The 20,579-nt window shown below is 36.5% G+C and overlaps 1 pseudogene; it reads right to left on the bottom strand.

The window, feature by feature from the left end:
- Positions 1-4,241: 4,241 nt before the first annotated feature.
- LOC109676063 (olfactory receptor 7A17-like) lies at positions 4,242-17,475 on the bottom strand (annotated as a pseudogene).
- Positions 17,476-20,579: the final 3,104 nt, after the last annotated feature.

The raw sequence follows: 20,579 nt of genomic DNA on the forward strand, positions 1-20,579 counted from the left end.
TTAGTTTCAAATAGCTAAATACACCTGTACAAACTATTTCAATATACTTAGAATGAAACACATAAGAACATGATCAAAGCATGTGAACCAATGCTTTAGAAAGGCAAATATGAATGATTCATAAACCTGATTTCATAAACATACCAATAAATTAAAATCAAAATATTAAGGAAATTGTAAGGAATCATACCTTGGAGTTACCTTACTTGTCAGTTTCCAACACCCAGAGCCTTTTGTTGAGGAGGCTTCCAGAAGCAGGAGTTGAGATCAGAAGGTGATATTTTCTTTGGGTTTTACCCATTATTTCAAAATGCTTCCTAAAGACAACACCAGGCTTACAAGAGCAGCCCAAGGGCCAACGGCTTGTATTTGAGCCTCTTCATTAAGTCTATGATCTCAGCTAGTTGCTTAGATACCATAACCTCTTATTTCCTCATAAAGGAGTTGCTAGGAGCCAGCACCAGTATCTCACACCTGTACTCCTAGCAACTTGAGGGTCCGAGATTGAGAGGCCAGCCTAGACAAATAGTTCAGGAGACCCCCATCTCCAAAATAACCACAGAAAATGTGTGGGAGGTATGGGTCAAATGGTAGAGTCCTTCTTTGTGAGCACAAAGCGCTGATTTCAAACCACAGCCTCGCCAAAATAAAAGAGTTACTAGAAACACTATATGAGGCAATGTATGTAATATGATTCATTGGTATTGGCATATAATTGTCACAGGGTTATTTTTTAAATTTAATGTAATGTAATAACTGCATGTACTGATAGGGTACAGTGTGGTGTTTCTACACTTGCATACAGTGTGCATTGAGTAAATCAGGATTGTTATCATTTCCTGCCATTCATCATTTACCTTTGAGCTCCTCTTTTCTAGATTTCCATGCATGATAATGATAACTCCAGTCCCACACTGTTCTATTGATTCTTTGTCTGTTTTGATAATTATCCAACTTCCCCTTATCCCCCCTCTCTCTCATCTTTACCAGATTTTATGAATCAATATCCTACATTCAAATGGACTTAGATGAGTTTCCACATTGGTAGAGAACACAATATCTGTCTTGTGTCTGGCTTACTTCACATACCCTAATGTCCAAGTTATCATGTTCCTGGATGTGTCAGGATTTCATTCTTTATGGCTGAATAACATTCCATTGTGTATAAGTGCCACATTTTCGTTTTCCATTTATTCATTAATGGGAGTTCAGGTTGGATCCTTATATTGACTCTTGTGATTATGGTTGCAATAAACATGGGAGTACAGGGATATCTTCTGAATGTGTATTAGCTTTTATTAGTAGTTATCAAAGTGAATATCTCTGAGCTTGACTACTCTTTTAGTATACTGTAGACTTCATCTCAGAGCATTTTGCTTGCTAGGCAAGCACTCTATCACTTGAGCTATATTCCCAGGAAATTTTCCTTCAGGATCATAAATTTCCTACCTCTGCATCCTATATAGTTGGAATTACAGACATGAACCAAACCCTATTGTTTGAAAGAGAGTTTGATAATGTTTTGCTTATGTTAACCTCAAACTGAAATCCTCCCAACTCTGTATTCTAAATTTCTAGGATTATAGGCATATGCAAAAATGAGGTTTGTTTTTACAGTACCTGGGATTAAACCCAGGTCTTCATGCCTGCAAGCACTGTGCCATTTGAGCTAATCCTTAAGCCACCTGTTGGAATTCTTTTCTATGCCAAAACCTTGTTTCATTCTGTCTACATCCATTTTTTATTCAAACTTTGTATTCAACCATCCCTGTCTCAGTTTTTGCTCCATTTGACAAAAATTCTCTGAGTATAAATTCCTAACCTCATGTTATAAGATTTAGGCTTGAAACAGGAATAAGATACTGTTCTCAATTTACATGAGTAGAAAAACCTCAGTAAATTGAGTAGATTGAAAGGAAAGTGAATCAAATAAAAATGTGAATAAGTCTTGAGTTGATTTCATTTACATCATCTCAGAATCCATCTCTGTATCTGAGTTTCCTTGGTGAGATTTCAAAACAAGTTCCACATGGCATCACTTTGGAGAGTGTGTCTTAACTATGCAATATTTCACTTACTTTGCAAACTTGAAACAAATTATTATTGTAGATATCTAAAAAATGCCAGTTTCTAGATGTACAAGGTTAAAATGGCTAGTTAAAAAGTAAAAAACGTGACTCAATATGTAACAGCATGAATAGGAGCTGTGGCAGGAAGAGCACAATAGGAAAATCAACAGAATACTTCCTTTAAATACATAAAAGCAGAAGTGAAACATTAAATGAGCCCATTTAATATTTTTTCTGTCCCAATTCTGTGCACACTTCTAGTCATAAGGGTCTTGCCCTTGCCCTTCATGAAGAGGCACCTGCTTGCCCAGATATCTCTTCAGGGCCTCTTCATGTCCCCACACCTCAGAATGCAGATGAATGGATTCAGCATGGATGGGACCCCAGTTCACCTCACTGAGCTCCTCAGATTCTCCTACAGGACAGTGTGACTGCAAGACTGAGAACCTCAAGGCTAATGCTAAGTTTGGGCATTTAAATATCCTTGAGTGCCCCATATATTAACTTTTTTGTTCCCAGCATATCACTAATAGGGAGTGGTAGAACTTTTAAGATGGCCTTAGATCATTGAGGACATGCCCTTGAAGCGGGCATTGGGGCACTAGTTTCTAATTGAGTTTTGAACTTTGTGGCCATGGCGCACAGGCAGTTTTCCCCACCACATGACCTCTCCCATTCAATCCACGCTGCTTATCCACAGTTCAAATCCACAGAATCTTCAAGTATTGAGACAAAATAAACTTCCTCTATTTATAAGCTCATTTTCTCTGGTATTTTGCTACAGCAATGGAAAGCTAACCCAGAGACCAACAAGAAGAGGAACCCCCAAACGGAAAAGGGTATGTATATCACCCAGGTTGGTGAAATTCTGAGAATGTAAGAGAAAATCTTAGAATAAGAGATGATCCCAGCTGGAGGGAAAATACCTAGGACAATGGACACAAAATGCACAGCAATGTTATTGATGAAGCTGTAAGAAGAGGTGAGCTTCAGGATGTCAGATCAGAGAACTGTGGGGATTCTCTGTGCAGATGAGAGGAGGTAGAAGATGTTCCTTTTTAAAAATCCACATTTCAGAACACATTCCCATCACTGTCTCCCTCAGTTTCTCCAATGAATACATTCTTAGCAATGTAAGGTAGGCCATCAACATTTAGTATTCCCAAACCTCTGCTTCATTATTCAACTTATTTACACCAATATGAAATAAAGCTTAATCACAGATTGCCAGAGTGTATGAGGTCACAACATGTCCAGAATGACAATAAAACAACCCTTGCATTCACTTTTATTTACCGTCTGTTGAAAAAAATTAAGTATGCTAACTTTAAGCATAATATGTAATTATGTTTTGAATATGGATTACCTTCCACAAGGTCATGTTTTTTGACAACTGATTGTTAGCTGACTGGCTTTTGGGAAGTGCTTGGATCTCCTCTAATCAATGGATTACTCCTTGCTGTATTCCCAATCTGATGGCATTCCGTGGAGGTGGTGGAAAGTAGGAGGTAGAAGTCTAGATGGAGGAAGTGGTCACTGAGGGCATGCACTGCACGGATGTATCTTGCCCCGTCTTTACTTTTTGATTTTGCTTGATGGCCACCATAAAATGATGTTCTTTTCACCACCACACCTTCGGTGAAATTCTATCTCACTATAGCCCAGAAACAGTAGAAGCAGCTGATCATGTACTGAAACCAATAAGACTTTAAAATTGAATACATTTCTACTCTCCTAAAATGGGAGTAAGTTAATGAATAGATAATAGATGAAATGATAAAAACACATGAGAAATACTATTGTCTAAGATTTTCTTCCAAAATAATGTCTACTAAGTGTCCTGTGTTTCCAAGTTGATCTCCCACAACAGGAGTAAAACTTAGATTATTTTAGTAAAGCAAAATATTAATTATTTAGTGTCATATATGTCTCAAGATGAAATAATTCCTATAAATTTGTCTTGTAGGAGAAAAGATAATATCCAAATATTTCCAAAGATGGAAAAGCTTTGGGAAAGATGAAAAATGATAAAATGAAAAAGAGTAGGTGTCACCAAGAACAGAAGGGTACATAGTGTAAATTTTGTGTTTGAGTTACATAGCAAAGATGATCAGAATAAAAGAAACATGAAGGATCTTTCTACAGTTTCAGCACAATTGGTTCTTTTACTGTTTAGATCTGATGGAGACTTTTGAGAGCACTCTTGATTTCCTTATTTCTCAGTCTGTAGATGTAAAAGTTTATCATGGGGGTTACCGTGCTGTACATTACTGAGGCTCTTGCAGTTGAATGTGAGTTTTCCATTGAAGCAGAACAAAAATAAACACCTAGGTATGTACAGTAATATGAGGAGACAACTGAGAGTTGAGATGCACAAGTGGAAAATGCTTTATATTTACCCTGAGTTGACGAGATTCCACAGATGGAGGAAATAATCTTGTAGTAAAATAAAGGATGCCAGCAAGTGCACAGCTGCAAAATTTATCACCAAGTCATTGAGAAAAGTGTCAGAACACACATGGTGGTCAACCTGATTAAGTTCAGAGAAAAAGTGTGGGATCCCTAAGTCTGTACAGAAATACACCCAGAGCACCACTCAACTTTGTAGGATAGAATAAATGACATTCACCATCCAGCACAGCAGTACCAGCAAAACACAGAGTAGGGCATTAATGATGATTGTGTAATGTAGAGGGTGACAGATGGCCCTAAAACATCATAGTTAGTAGAAAGATGTACAATCCTGAAAAGAGTATGAATAAAAACATTAAGGTGATGCAGCCTGCATAGATAATGAACTTTCTATGTGTATGAATGATCACTAGTATCTTTCAGACTGTGGTGGACGTGAAGCAGATGTCCAGAAAGGACAGATTGAAGAGAATGAAGTACACAGGTGTGTGAATATGGGAATCTGAGATGGTGCTCAGGACAATGAGTAGGTTCCCAAGCACTGTGACCAGGCGCTTAGAGAAGACCAGTACAAAGATGACATACTCCAATCCTCAGTCCTCTGAAAACCCAAGAAACAGAAATTCTGATTGTATTTTGTTTTCTAAGTCCATGTGGTTAATGTGACTAACAAAAAAAGAGAGAGAAAAGATATGACCAAGTTATGTGATATTAATCTGACCACTGTTACATATATTCTATAGTCAAGACTTCAGTGAACGGGTTCTGCATATAAATCTCTCTATTGTAGAGAATCCCCTTTACCACTCTGATTTGGAATTCCTGTCATGCTCAGCCTTTTTCCAAGAGGGCATCCATTAAACAAGGTGAAACACTAACACTTGCCTGCATTTCAGAAGTAACAAAAAATGGCATGTAACAAATGCTCAATAACTATTAGCTGAATGAATAAGGAATTATGCCTCTGTATGTACTGACATTTAATACATGGCAAGTTTGTTTCAATGTGGCTAGAGTAGCTGAAAGTGTGTAAAGAAAAAGTAGCACAAATAATTGTCTTTCTTGAGGAAAATGAAATTGAGCCCTGAGCTCAATATCTTACCCAAAATCAGAGGAAATAAAGAACACAGTAAGAAAGTAAATCATGTATTTTAGAAGAACACTAGAAAATTACATATGAAGCCTGTGGGTGGACAAACTTATTGTGGCCAAGTAAGAAACTTAGACATAAAAATATAGATGTATTTCACTGAATACCATTTAAAATTTCTATAAGCAAAGTATCACTCCACAAGTAAATAGAGAAAGAGCAAATATATTTCCATGGAAATGCTGCAAAGTTTACAAAATGGGTGTAAGACATAAATAATTAAATAAACACAGCATTGTACTTCATAAACAAGAATGCCCTCATGTCACTGCACGTCTGTCCACCGGAAATGCAATTTCTCTTTTCCACCTAAATAAATACAAAGTCCTTGGAGACACTGAACATACTTTAAGCATCAAAATGTCTTTTCTAACTAGACTTCCATAGCCATCAATTCATTGTCAACAATAACTCTGCATTGCAGAGTTCAGTGTTCACTTCCTTTCCCAGCATGGCAAATAAATACATCAATGATTTAATGAAATAAACAAGGAATCATCCACAGCCATCTTTCAGCTCTGAGAGAAGTTGTGCTCGCACATGGCTGACCTTAGTTAAATATCCTTGGCTTCCATCTCTCAGAAATTCTCTTGAAGTCACTAATGAGCCCTCAGACTCACCTGGATCATTCTTCTGTATGGAAGTTCTCCATGTGCAAGTCCGAATTCCTTTGTGGATGGTTGTCAATGGAGGCTGCAGCTATGTAGCTAAACATAACTGTAGGAAGCTGTCAAACATTATTCCCCCAAAGAGATGAGGACTGTAATGGAAAGACTACCTCTTTATACCATGGCTATGCATGCCCAAAACAATGGCAGGGGATTTATTCTCAGCTGTGTGTGTGTGATCACTAGACACACTTCCTTCTTGTTATTCCAATCCTGAGTCATCTCCATTTCCTATGGGACCTTGTACAGCACAGACAAAATAGTTCCCTGCTGATTCTCTATTCCCAAGACACCTGATTAAATGTCAGATAAATCAACCTCATTAATTATCCTCCATTAACTCTTCTTCATTCCAGAATTCTAAACTACTGAAACCATACTGTGATCTTCAAATAAGGTTTTCCAAAAGTCTAAGACTTATGAGCTTGACTCGATCAGGTCTCTTGACACCACAACACTATGAACAGTGTTGAGAGCACTTCCCCAGTATTTCTAAAACACTTGCCTCATTTTCCTCCATAAAGGGGTTGACCCATGACCTCTTGATATAAAAGCTGGGATACTGCACTCCTTGGTTTATCATTTTCCAAAATAGGTAAACAAGTTAAGGTCTGTTGTTTAGTCGTGCACTCATAAGTGTTTGAAAATTCAATGATCATTTATTTAGATCATTTTATATATAATACCCAGATGTTAGCAACTAAAGAGATTTGTCTGATTTACTCTTTAGAAAAGTACATTATAAACCTCATTATACATTCACACAAATAGGACTCAGAATGGTGAAGGCATCAGCCCTGCTGGTTCTATTAGGAGTTAGGATCCAAACACAGGAATTTTAGTGGGGTAGAAATATGTAGTTCATAAAAAATGGAAATGCCATGAAGGCACAGATGAGAGACCCACAATTTAGCAGGTGTTCAGTAGCTATGTGTTAGTTCTTAATATGTAAATGATTTGATAGGACAGACGGATTTAGACATCCATGAGAAATGCTAGTGAAATAGCTTAAGATGAAGAATCAGTGAGTGGTAGGAAAGAGAAGAGGTGTGTAATATTTTCAAAGGTACATAAAAGTGCTGAGGGCAGTAAATAAGGGAAATGTAGTATGTCAGAGTTATGGAGTGTTCTAGCAATTATCTTTGCGTAAGATCTTGAAAATCATTGCTTTTCTGCCAAACTTTATGCACTAAGCTGCCATGTTTTGATAAGCCCACATACCAAGAGCATAAGGAAAGTTTCCAGTGCTGAAAGTGAGTCTTATCCAACACCTAGCATGACAACAGGACATCAGTGGCACCAAACAAGTGAATGAATTCTGCTCGGGACCTGGATGAGCCTGGAGGTGGCCCCTGAGCTCCAGGTTAGAACTCAGCCAGACCAATGGTGTGTTCTGGACAATGTGAAGCCCTGACCAGAAAAATTAGCAGAGGCCTATGTGAAGTTCCCATCCATAGATTCGAACTTTAACAAATGTGTGTTGCTTTAACGCACATGGTTTTGGGTAATTTGCTTCACATGATTAACAAAGTAATATGTCTTAAAATATTTACGTTTTATTTTTGTTTTAAAAAGAAACATAACTTCTTGTATTTATGGGGAATAGTATGTTACTTCAATATATTTTAAATTGTCAGTGGTTTACTTAGGGTAATTAGGATATCTATCATCTCCAACATTTATTATTAATTACTTCAGAGAACATTCAAAATGCTTTTCCAAGCTAGTTTACAATCTACAATGTTTCTTCCTAAGTACATTTTTCTACTCCATCACAAATCTCTCATCTCCCTCCCTTATACCTTTCTTACCAGCTGACAGTGAGAATTTTACTCTCTTCACAGACACACACTTCATCACATTGATGATGAAGTCAATTAATTTAATTTCTTCTATGTGTGGTAGAGTAGATTTTTGTTATTCACATGGACAAGGTTCCAAGGTGATCATCACTGAGGAAAAACCACAAATGCACAAGATGCACGGATTTCAGTACTACGCTGTGAATTCTTATTTATTATTCCCATACAGCCACATCACTTTTGAATATACCTGCCACCCTTCAACAAATTTAAAATTTTCTATTTATCACTTTAATTAAGCATATTACATGCCATTATTGGTTTGGTAGGATTATTATAATATTTATCTTGCATTTTGTACACCACTTACTTTGGGAGAAGCATGTTTTTCACAAAATTAAGGGAAGGGAAACACTCAGCAGATGACAGAGCAATTTAAACACAAGTGACTAACATGAGATTGAATGCAAGCCTCTCCACATGAACCGAGTTGAGTAATGCATGGGTGAGAATTTAAAATTTGTCTTTTGAAATTTGCTTTTATTTTTAAAAATTTATTTATTTGTTGAACATGCTTGGTTAAAATGAATGTAATAAATCCAGAAATAAGGCAGGCTTAATGTATTTGTCTTTCTGTCATGGGCTTCTGTCCCTCTGTGTTTCTTTCCCACTGCAAATGGCAAAATTTCATTCTTTCTTCTGGCCAGATAACTAACATTCCATTGTGCATATCTGTCATGTTTAAGTCATCAGTTCATTTGTAAATGGATGCTCATTTTGATTCCATATGTTAGCCATTGTGAATAATACCTAAATAAGCATGTGAGGGCAAATACATCTTCAAAACAGTGATTTGCTTTCCTTTGGGGTTTTTACTGTGTAGTTGGATTGCTAGATTACAAAGTAGTAGTATGTTTGTTTGCTTTTCATCTCCAGGGTTAAAAGCAATTCTCTATAGCATACTGTGTTGCTGTATTATGATGTTCAATTGGTTAGGTGAATTAAATTTATGTGAGACTCATGGCATTTTCAAGATATGATGGGTTCAATGGAAGGTACATTGGTACATGTGATTGTTTTGAGTATCTTTCTCCTGGATTTGTAAATAAACCACTGGAGAACAGAAGATAATGCCTGATGTTACTTTAAAAAAAGTACTTAAAGATCAAGTTTTAAAGTTTAATGAATTATTATTTTTAATGTACAAATTTTGGGGTATAGTATGCAGTTAGCTACATATATACACAGCAAAAAATTATCAAGTCATATGTTAGAATTTTTAAATTCTCAGTAACACACTATATTTGACATGTTTTGGAACAATGTGATATTTCCATATGTGTATAAAAGATATACTGATCAAATTAGGTAGTGAATATGTCCGTGTGTATATTATAAGTTTGTGTGTGTAGTTTCTAAGCTTCTCTTTTTAATTAATAATGAAGTATGAAATGGGTTACTGTGAAGGATGGTCACCCATTGTGCAGTAGCGAACTAGAAAAAATTCCTTCTTTCTAATTCGGTTTTGGGTAACTTCCCACTATCCATCTCTGTTCACTTCTAACTAGATTGTAATGGCCATATACAAGTAATCTGAGATGGCAGACATGAACAAGTATATGTGCTAAAATATCTAGACAAAGCTAATTTTCATCAAACCCTAAGGGTGCTGCTGGTGCCAGTCCCAGAGCCCAAAGGCTAAAGAAACTAGAGTCTGATGTACCAGGCAGAAGCATTAAAGAGCATTTCATGCTGCAAAAAGGAAAAGGGAGAAGGAAGGAGAGAGAGAGAGAGAGAGAGAGAGAGAGAGAGAGAGAGAGAGAGAGAGAGAGATTTCTCCCTATTTTACTCTCTTGTTCCATCTGGACCACCAAGAAACTGGACACTGATGCTCACATTCAGGGCAGGATGTCCTCACTTGGTTGTTTGACAACCCATGTGTCAATCTTCCCAAGGAACATCCTCCTGCACAACCAAAATTAATGATTTACCAATTCTGTAGGCATTCCTTAAGCCAGTTGAGTTCACTCCCAAAACTAAGCATCAGTTTGTCCAAGACCAAAGCCACATTGGAGTGACATGCACGCGTATCATGTGATTCACTATCAGGACCCAAAGCAATGGAGAGGATGAACATTCTTACTATAGAAAAATAATAGCAATCACAAATGATAAAATATTAATCAAATTCTATGTGGAGCAGGAAAAAACAGGAAAGCATTTCATTCTTCTGTGAACAGCAAATGTTTAAAAATTACAAGCTACAGATTTAAAGAAGGAGGGAGACAAGAAAGAAAAATAGTTTGATTCTCCAGTAGATGAAGAAAGATAGCACAGGGAAAATAAGGCATGATAAACAGCATCCTGGGATTTAGAGATAAACACATTATTAATGTTTAGCATGATTAAAAGCACACCGATTCTACCTTCTTTTCTCTAAACTTCACATTCCAACACTAATCTGTAATGTTCAGTGAAAAACAGAGGTAGCTATTCCTCTGATTGTGCCTGCTTGCCCAAATACTTATACACTCTGAAAACTGAGTAAGTTTATCTTGAAAAACACTCTTGTCCTGGGAGCAAACATTAGAGAAAATCACTCCTTTGATTACAAAAGTGTTTACAAAGGAAACTATTTATTTCAAGGTAGGATACCTGCCTTAAAGGGAACATCTGGCAGAATGCCTTCTTTTTTGATGGATTACTCAGACACCATCGTCATAGTATCCCAAATTTAATAAATGCAACAATCTTGATATCTCTGGGCCCAACTGACAGCACAGGGTAACAACAAAATGATTACATATACCACATGTCTCAAACAAAGGAAAATATCAGACTAAGGCAAATTTACACAAATATCTAATCCTCTGATGTTAGAACCCCTGATATTAAACACTTATCACACCTGTTACCAGATGTGCCTAAACCCATGGCAGAGTTGTGTAGAATAATTTCTTTGATTTGCTTTACTAATAAACTCCTTTGGTTTATATCTTGATGTATTCAAAAACTCTTTTTTGCAACAACATAACAAACTCAGTACTCAAGGGCTAGGTAGTAACCTTCTTTCTCTAGCCTCTCCAGTTCTGTATCACAAACATCAGCTTTATAGTTACATCCAGTTTTGGGGCATAGGACCCTTGCTTAAAACTATGTCTTAATGTGCCAATCTGGAGCTGGTAGGAGGTGTCAGACATGACGATCATGAGGCCAGCACAGAATGGAGGACTCCAAAGCTCTATGTTGCCTGCCTGGGCCCTGGGAGGATCACCCCAACCACACCACCACTGCCATCTCTCAGAATTAAGGCAATGCCCCACTCACTTCCTGTCCCAAGTATGTTTTTTGGTGTCATACACAGTGAAGTTGGAAAATGAAGGACAATGATACTCACAATGGTTATTATCTATTAAACTCTACTATTTGCTAAGTGAATTTTTTGATCTATTTTGTTCACTCATAAATTGCATTTAGTGAGGGGAAGTTTGCAAGATTATATATGAAAAACCAAAGGCCTGCAAGTTTACTTCTATGTCATGAAGAAAGAATTCAATAGGCAAATGAAACTGAACTACACATCTCAACATCTGACCACCGAAATTCAGAACTCAGGTGGGTGAGAGTATTCTTGGGGATGAAGAATCAGTGTGCCCACACTTGACTCAAATGCTGGACTGCATCCTTTGGGCTCAGTTTGGAACTATAATATGACTCACTACTGAATATAAAATCCAAAGGTCATTAAATTAATGTATGAAAGAGACACCTGCACATGCATGTTCACTGCAATATTATTGGAAGTTTCTCATATTTGCAATTCATCTATGTGTTCATTAGTGGAAGAATGGAAAATGTGGTACACCCTGATAACTACATTGTCATTTGGGACAACACAAATGTAACTGGATGCTACTGTGTTAAGTGAAAAAGAAAGAGAAATATCATATGAGCTCTCTCAAACCTGGAATCTAAAGTAGGATAGTTCATAGAAATAAGAATAGTGGTTGCCATGGATTGAAGTGATTGAGTGGGTTGGTTTGGGGATGATGTTCGTTAAAGGATACAAAATTTCAATTACATATGAGAAAAAAGATGAAGAAATATACAATGTGTTGACTATAACCACCAATACATTTCCTTCTTGAAATACTGAGGTGATATTAAGCAGTCTCACCAATGAAATGATACCCACGTGAGGGAGTGCTTGTGTTATTAGCAGTATACAGTTATTTCACAAAGTAGATGCCCTACAAAACTTTATGCTACACAGCATAACACATACATCTGTTTAAGAAAAAACAGTGGTCAACAAACTGGAACTGGCAGTAGCAATACCATCTGGGAGCACATTACAGAATCTCAGGGTCACCTGGACCTGCCAAATCTGAACCTGCATTTGAATGAGACCCCGGTGATCCACACTCACACTGAAATAGGAGAAGTTCTGTTGTGCAGTAGTGGTTTTCAACCTCTCCACAGGTGACATGCGTGCTAGAGGATACTTTGTGGTGTACTGTGCTGTGAATCTAAGAAAATTGGGCAGCATCCATCACTTATACTACTAGGGACAGTATCAATTCCCCAGTTGTGGCAACCAGAGTTTTCTGCTGACATTGCAAAGTATCTGCAGGTTACCTGATCTCTCTCCTGGTGGAGGACCAATGACCTAGGGAATGAAAACTGGGATCACTTTGATGGAGTTCCAAGCACAGATTGTCCTTACTAAATGCACAGCTGTGGGCAGATCACTAAGCCCCTCTGAGCCCCAGTTCTTCAGATCACAAATGCGTGCCTGATAATGGTATCATATCGTAGGCGTGTGTGAAAATTATCCCAGACAATTCTTCAGAGATTATAACTTCAGTCCATGGTGCATTAAAATCATCCAAATATGTTTCTTACAACTCTCTATTATTTAATAAATGAAAATGCATATATAGTTTTTGAAACATTATTCCAAAAATCAAACTCCAACAGCTCATCAACCTAACCAAAACTTCAAGGGTTTTGCTAATGCCCTGAGGTCTTATGATGAGTGAAGACAGTTGTCTCCCTTGATTAAGAGGAAATACTAATTTTCTGAAGTGGTCAGGAGCTTAGTCACCTCTATAAGCCACGGTTTTACAAGGAATCTAGCAAATCCAGATATCTCACGCCTTGGAGAAAGAAGGAATGGGCAAAAGTTTTCAGGAGGTTAGACATCAGGGAGACAGATTTCATAGAGAAATAAAAAGGAATGCTGGATTTACCTCATTTCTATCTTGTCTCTTGAAAACATGGAATGGGGAGGAAAATTTCCTTTCTGTTCCTATCAATGTGTCCAGGGAAATCAAGTTTGCATGACTGTTGAATAACAAGTGGAAATACACCTAATGAGCAGGTAGGGGTAGGGACTATAAATACATCACCTGGTAATGTCTCTCAGAGGATAAAATCTTGAGCTGGACAGGCCATGGCCACATGATTTCGAGTTCAAAGCCTGGCTGTTCACTGCTTTAGTACCTCCTACTGTCTTATATGAGGAAGAGTTACAGTCTCCATCATAGCCAGCCAGAGACAAATACAGACTTCCAAATGCAGGTCTTCTTCTCAAATCCCCCTTTCAGTTTTGTCTGAGAACCTGATAGGTATTGTAGGAAGCATTCAACCAACATGGAAGCTAACAAAAGTTACGTTTGTCACATGAGGACCAAGCCAGCCTAGCCCAGAACTGAGAGATCTCTGTCTTTTCGCTTGCTTGACTGATTAATTGACAATATACTTAATATGGTGAAAAGATACACTTGTAGATTTTGCAAAGCATAGACCATTGTTGACAACTATGTGAAGAAAGTAAAAGTTTAATTGACTGAGACTGAATGACAAAGTGGTACAAAACATTTCACGTAAAAGAGCATGCAATTAGGGAGGAGGAAAATTGAGTCTCTGATTTGGAGTGGTATACAGTGAAGTGAGGGCATTGTTCGTTAATTTTCACATGTGGTTTTATCTGGGGCTGTTTCTGTGTTTCTTATAAAGAACAGAGTAATTATGCATTGCTCATAAACATGACCATTTGACAAAAGTTAGGCATATTTCATTAATCTCTTCTTCATGCTGGGGTTGACAGGAATACATAAGTTCTATTTGATAGTTAAAAAGGTAAAATTAAAGAGCTTAATATTGCAATACTTTTGTTGCTACTCAGGATGAGTTTTTGAGCTTCTTAGTTTTTTTTTGTTTCTATTTGAAGTTCCATATTGTTCCTGAGAGGTTTTTTTTGCTGCTATGAGGAATGAACACATTTATAATTTGATTTTCCTTTTTCTAAGGAAGGCTTGGAGGCTTTTTTGCATTAGGTTTTCAGTTTGCCATTTAATTCCTTTACGAATCTATAGCTATGTTTGATGAGTATATGAAAGCTATAGTTTTTTAGTCAAATCACTGAATACCTCACATGCTTTTTCAAATTAAAAGTTCTTCTGTGTGATCATTATTAGTTTCTTGTTACAGCTTTTGCTATAATATTGTATATATACTTTTCTTTATTACTGAAATTTTACTTTTGTGATTAGTTCTGTTTTTATAAGTAGCCATAATATTCTGTCATTGTGCTACATATTCTTGTCTTTAAATAAACATAAAGCTACAGCTTTTTCATATGAATATTTTATATATGCAAAGATCACTCTATTTGCACTGATCCTATTGTGAACAATATGTTCAAATAATTGGCATCATAAGGTGACTGTGAAGAATCAGTGAGATGATTCATGTAATGCACCTGCTCACCTGTGTGGCAAGAATCGCCAAAGGAATTATTAGAATGTATTAATAATGGTTGGCCTTTAATTTTGTTATCATTGCCATTGCTACCAATGTCAAAATCACAATTAAATCCATGTATATTTGTGTATAATAAAATAATTTTCCATATTGTTTCCTCCATTGTTGCTAAAATATCTCTTATTATTTTATTTGCAGGTTTTTCAATAAAACTTTTAATGACAGCATTATGTTGTGAGAAATTATTTATTGTATTTAAGATAGTTATATTTACAATTCATTTTATATTTTCATTCAACATTTAGTAGAGTTGTTTTGAATCCATTTATTTATCTTCTCATTCTTTTCAATTATTCTCTTAATTTCTTATATTTTTTCTACATTTTCTAAAATTTTTCACCTTTGAGAAATCACAAAACTGAACAAAACAGGTAAAATACGTGGTCAATTTTATATTATTGTATGATTGCTGAATAGAAAGCAAAAAATTTGATCTACATATGGTATAAACACACAAGGATGAAGCCTGTGTATAAAGAGAACAGATTGTAATGACATACCTGCAGGATTTCACAGAGATTACTACAGAATGGGTAGTCCTCACAGCCAGACTTCTTTAAGTTTGTATATTTCCAACTGAGAATAATTCTTTTTACATGCTGCTGATTTCATCTTTCTAGTGTTCTACTGAGTATTTTTCATCCATGGTCATCAAGGATGGTGACCTGTATTATTTATTTATGTCAGAGTCCCTTACTAGCCAGATTCTAACTATTATAATACAGTTGCCCAATGGCCATACAAAGAAAGAATCAAGAAAGGATCCTCTGTGATACACAGAAGATTTTGAAATCAAACTACAGAATGAGTCCATGTACTTAGGCTATCTAAGGTAGTCAAACAAAGAGATGCACTGAATAGACTGGTGGGGTAATGGGGGTGGTGAGGAGAAATGTGTAGTTGTTTGTTACTGTTTATAATCTTACTGCTGCATACAATAATTTCTAGGCACATGCCATGTTTTCTACTGCTAGCACTAACAATGTTATGTTGTGCACTACAAAATTTAACAGGAGGATGTATCTCATGCTTACTGTTTGTAACTCCAGAATAATTAATAGAACAAAAAAAATCACAAAATGGGACATGAGAACACTACACTATGGGAGGTGATAGATGTGTCTGTCATACTGACTGTGATGATGCTTGACCAGGGTTTGTTTATCTAAACACAACTAATTGTACACATTACATATGAGTTGTTATTCACGTACAAATTATACTCAAAAAGCCTGGTTAAAACACAGTACAGGGACCTCACAGGAACAAAGGACTCTGCATCTTGAAAATATTTCTACTTCTGCAGCAGCAGTGAGGCCACATGCCCCCTCCACATTCTCAGACAGGATCTCTCGCTCACTTCCCCAAGCTCATTCTGGTCACCATCATGGCTTTGTTCTAAGCTTTGATATGTGAAAAAGGTACCACCCTCAGGCTTTTCCATCATTACTTTTTCCTGCTAGAAACAGACTTCAAATAATGTTGTGTCTTCAAACCTGTCCTCTTTGATGTTTCTGTTAATATATCATCGTGTTTACCTGCCCTGCCTAGAAACGCCTATATTTACTATTTTTTGCCTGCACACTTTTCCTTCATTAGAGTTATGAAGAGGTGGATGTAGCTTAAGCAATGAATACACATGTAAGCAAATATAAATGTAATTGTAAAAACCATAAAAAAGAAAGTAAAAAAAGAATTATCACCATCTGATATTTACATAATAATTTTCTGGTTAACAAACATACATTAAAAACTGTAGAAATTTATGGGAAACAATGTAATATTTTAGTAAATGCAAATATTGTATAATGTTCAATTCTCTCTCCTCAAACATGTATCATGCCTTTAGGGTGAATGAAGTCCATATCCTCCTCATATTGTTTGTTAATTTCCTTATTTATTGTATAATTTTCATGCATGATTTATAGGGATTTGATTTCCCAGTACACAAAAGTCATTGCTTAGGCAATGCCAGAAATATGGTGCAAAATCAATTTACATTCCACACGTACATGAACAAACTGGTTATGAAAACTGTGGAACATTGAACATATTTAGGAAACAGTATAGACAGGGACAAGAATTTTTAATCAGAGATAGTACAGGTTGGTGGTTGATCAAAGTAGATATCTAATGTAATCAAGTTATTTTTCTCTTTTGGATATTCACCTGCAGCAATAGAATTATGAAATTATACATGAATTTCAGAATTTCTTCTTCAAGGCTTTTCGGAGGACCTAGAACTGCAGCTCCTCATATATGAACTTTTCCTCTCAACGTACCTGTTCACTGTATTTGGGAATCTGCTCATCACCCTGGCTGCAATATGTGACATCTGCCTGCACAGACCCATGTATTTCTTTCTGTCCAAATTGTCCTCTGTGTACATCTGCTTCACTTCCATCACCACAGCAAAGATGCTGGTAAACACCCAGAAACACAGCAAGGCCATAACTTGTGAAGGTTGCATCACCCTTTTTTGCATTATTTGTAGTGTTGAACAACTTCCTCCTGGCTGTGATGGCCTGTGACCACTTTGTGGCCATCTATCAGCCCCTGCACTACACAGTCATCATGAATTCCCAGCTCTGAGATTTGCTGGTGTTGATATTTCTGGCTCATAAGTGCCCTTGATTCCTTATTAGAGACTTTCATGGTGTTTGGATTGTCCTTCTGCACAACTAATCAATTGGTTTACCTTGCCTGATCTGATACTTTTCTTAATAATGTCAGGAATTTTGCAGCTGGGTTGCTGGGTATTGGTCCTCTCACCTACATTCTTTATACTTGCTGTAGGATTGTTTCCTCCATCCAGACAATCTCTTCAGGTCAAGGCAAGTATAAAGCATTTTCCACTTGTACTTTTCACCTCTCAGTTCTTACTTCACTTTATTCCATGCTTTTGTGAGTATACCTCAACTTTGCTATGAACTCAAACGCAATGGTCTCAGTGATGTACAGTGTGGTCACCCCCATGCTGAACCCTTTTATCTACAGTCTGAGGAATAAGGGCATCAAGAGGAGTCTGAAAACCCTCTTTGAGAGCAATACTATAAAAGCATTCCTATGTCCTGGGAATCAAACAATGCTGCTGATAAAAATCTCCAAGACGTCCAGTGAGCAAATACCATATTTGATCAGATTATGCCACAAATTAATTTTGGAATTGTTTGCTTTGTTGAATTAAACTTCTATATGAAATTGTGGTGAAAAAAAAGATCAACTACTCTTCTTAAGCTTTCTGCTCTCTCTTATATATTAATAATTGTCAAATTTATCACTTTTCTTCATCCAAAATTTATTTTACAAACTAATCTAACTTACAAATTGGATTAGATACATGAAAACAATTAATTGGAATTATGCCAATTTCTTAACAATAATTTCTCCCATAGTATACATCAGACCAAATTATTTTTCTATTGTATATATAAAATATAATCCTGTTGTGCACTCTACCTATGGGGACAAAAACACACTGGTTTTTGTTCTCGTTTGTGTTAATGTGGTTGAACTCAGGGCTTCAGATTTGTTGGCAGAATTTCTAGCCCATTACTTATGTTCTCAGTATGAAGAATACACATGTATTCTCCTCATACTATTGAAAAAAATCCTACATTTGACAATTAGAACAAATTATGTAATTTTGTACCAAATGAAATTTTGTGACAAAGTTTGAATCTTGGAACAATCACTACATTAACTGCTGTTCCCCAAAAAGTCAGTTTTAATTGACCTGTATGTGCTAGATCTGAACATTAGCTGTTCTACACATTACCTGTATTCTGATTTTTATTCATATTTGTGTCCACACTTCCTACTGTCCTCGGTGGCAAAATCTGATTACCAAGTACATGTTTACAAGGGAATTCTATATAGAAGGAGAAATTTGGTGAAAAAGATTGATTAATTTGGCCTCATAATCAGGATGAGATAAATGTCTTAATTCTACATAACTTTTTCATACCATAATTATAATCATTCAAGTGTGGAAGGCTGCTATATATGTGCAAGGGGATTTATTCCCTGGGGATTATAGTATGTGTTGCATTTTGTTATTGGATTATCTGTGTGGTCCTTCTTGAAAACTTCCAATGCTACCAATAAGTATGAATTGTTCAGTTGTTTTAAATAAATTGCCTATCATTTCTAAATTCTGGCATAACCACTAAAAGTGTGATAAGTGAACAGCATCAAAAATCATCCATTAAAGAGAAAAATAGAGAGTCAGAAATATTGACATACATTGCATCTACACAGGTAGATGACATAATGATATGTTTTTAAAATATTGAATAATAGGCAGGAAAGGGGAAGGAGAGTAATAGAGGAGGATGAACTGACCAATGTATAGTATATTCACAGCTGGATACCTGAAGAAACCACTTTGAACAGTGAAATTGGAATAAAAAAAGAAAGACAGGAATGTAAAAATAGGCATGATGGTGAGTACTGGTGGGAGAGGTTAAAATAAATGGTGGGCATGAAGGTGAAGGAATGTGATTTACGGGCTTTTGTATTAAGTGAAGCAGAAATGGTTTCAGTGGGGAAATGGTGGGAGGGATCTAGTCAATACACAATATAAGGCTATGCAGAAATGTCACAACAAATTCCCATGAACAGTGAACATATTCTAATAAGAATGAAAGTATCATCCATTATATTTCAACTTTATGCTCAGGACTAATGTTGACCTTTAAGATCAAAGCATAATTTGTAGGGTAGCTTCAACTGTTGCTAATTCTTGTAATTTGGAGTCACAATATTTCCTGCATAAAAATCCATACTCTTTTGCCTGGAAGTCAATCTACCTATAATCATTTTAAGTAACGTTGTATCAAATATATTTGTATAAAAATTAAGTGTGAATGACTCCCTTATTATCAGAGGAAATGGGAAAAATACAAAGTACCAAATTTTTATGATTGCCCTCAGTTATATTTCTATTGGTTAAGGTAACTGTTAGAATTTTGGTGCACAAAAACCTCTCAAAACCAAGCCACTTAATATGATGCATTTATCATAAACAAGATGGTACCAAGCGGGGGGGTTAAGAGCTGAGTTTGGCCCTTATACATCTGTTATCATCCACTGTGGGTCAGCTGGGGAGGCTCTGCCAATTTTGGTTGGGATTTTTAACATATTATGGACACAGATGACTGTAGGCAGATTTATAGCCTTGTCCAGGACCCTAGCTTTTCCTTAACATGTACGCTCTTCCAGCTGTCTAGTTGGATTTGTCATGTGGCTCAGGTAGGATTCCAACAAAGAGCAACAGAAATATCCTGTTGCTAAAACATACTAAAAATCCTTAGTCCAACTCAAGCCTTGGATGACTACTTCTACATCCATCCTCAGCAACTGAATCGTGTTCTTGAGAAGAAACTAAAGTGAAGAGACAGTCACCTCTCAGTACACATGAGGAAGTTGTTTCAGGAACTCCATAGACAAGACAATCTGCCCGTGTGGCAGGAACACTACTGAGTTCACACAGTCAATGAGCATGGTAGTATGTGTGCCAATAAAATTTTATGTACAAAAATAACCCATGAGCTGGATCTGTCCCACACACCTTGGTGTATAAACACTCCTTCACTACCAACAGATTGTTTTCAGAACCCTCCAGCATAACATATACCAAAAGTCACAA

The sequence above is a fragment of the Castor canadensis genome, chromosome 14 (genome assembly GCF_047511655.1).
Source record: "Castor canadensis chromosome 14, mCasCan1.hap1v2, whole genome shotgun sequence".
Classification (NCBI taxonomy): domain Eukaryota; kingdom Metazoa; phylum Chordata; class Mammalia; order Rodentia; family Castoridae; genus Castor; species Castor canadensis.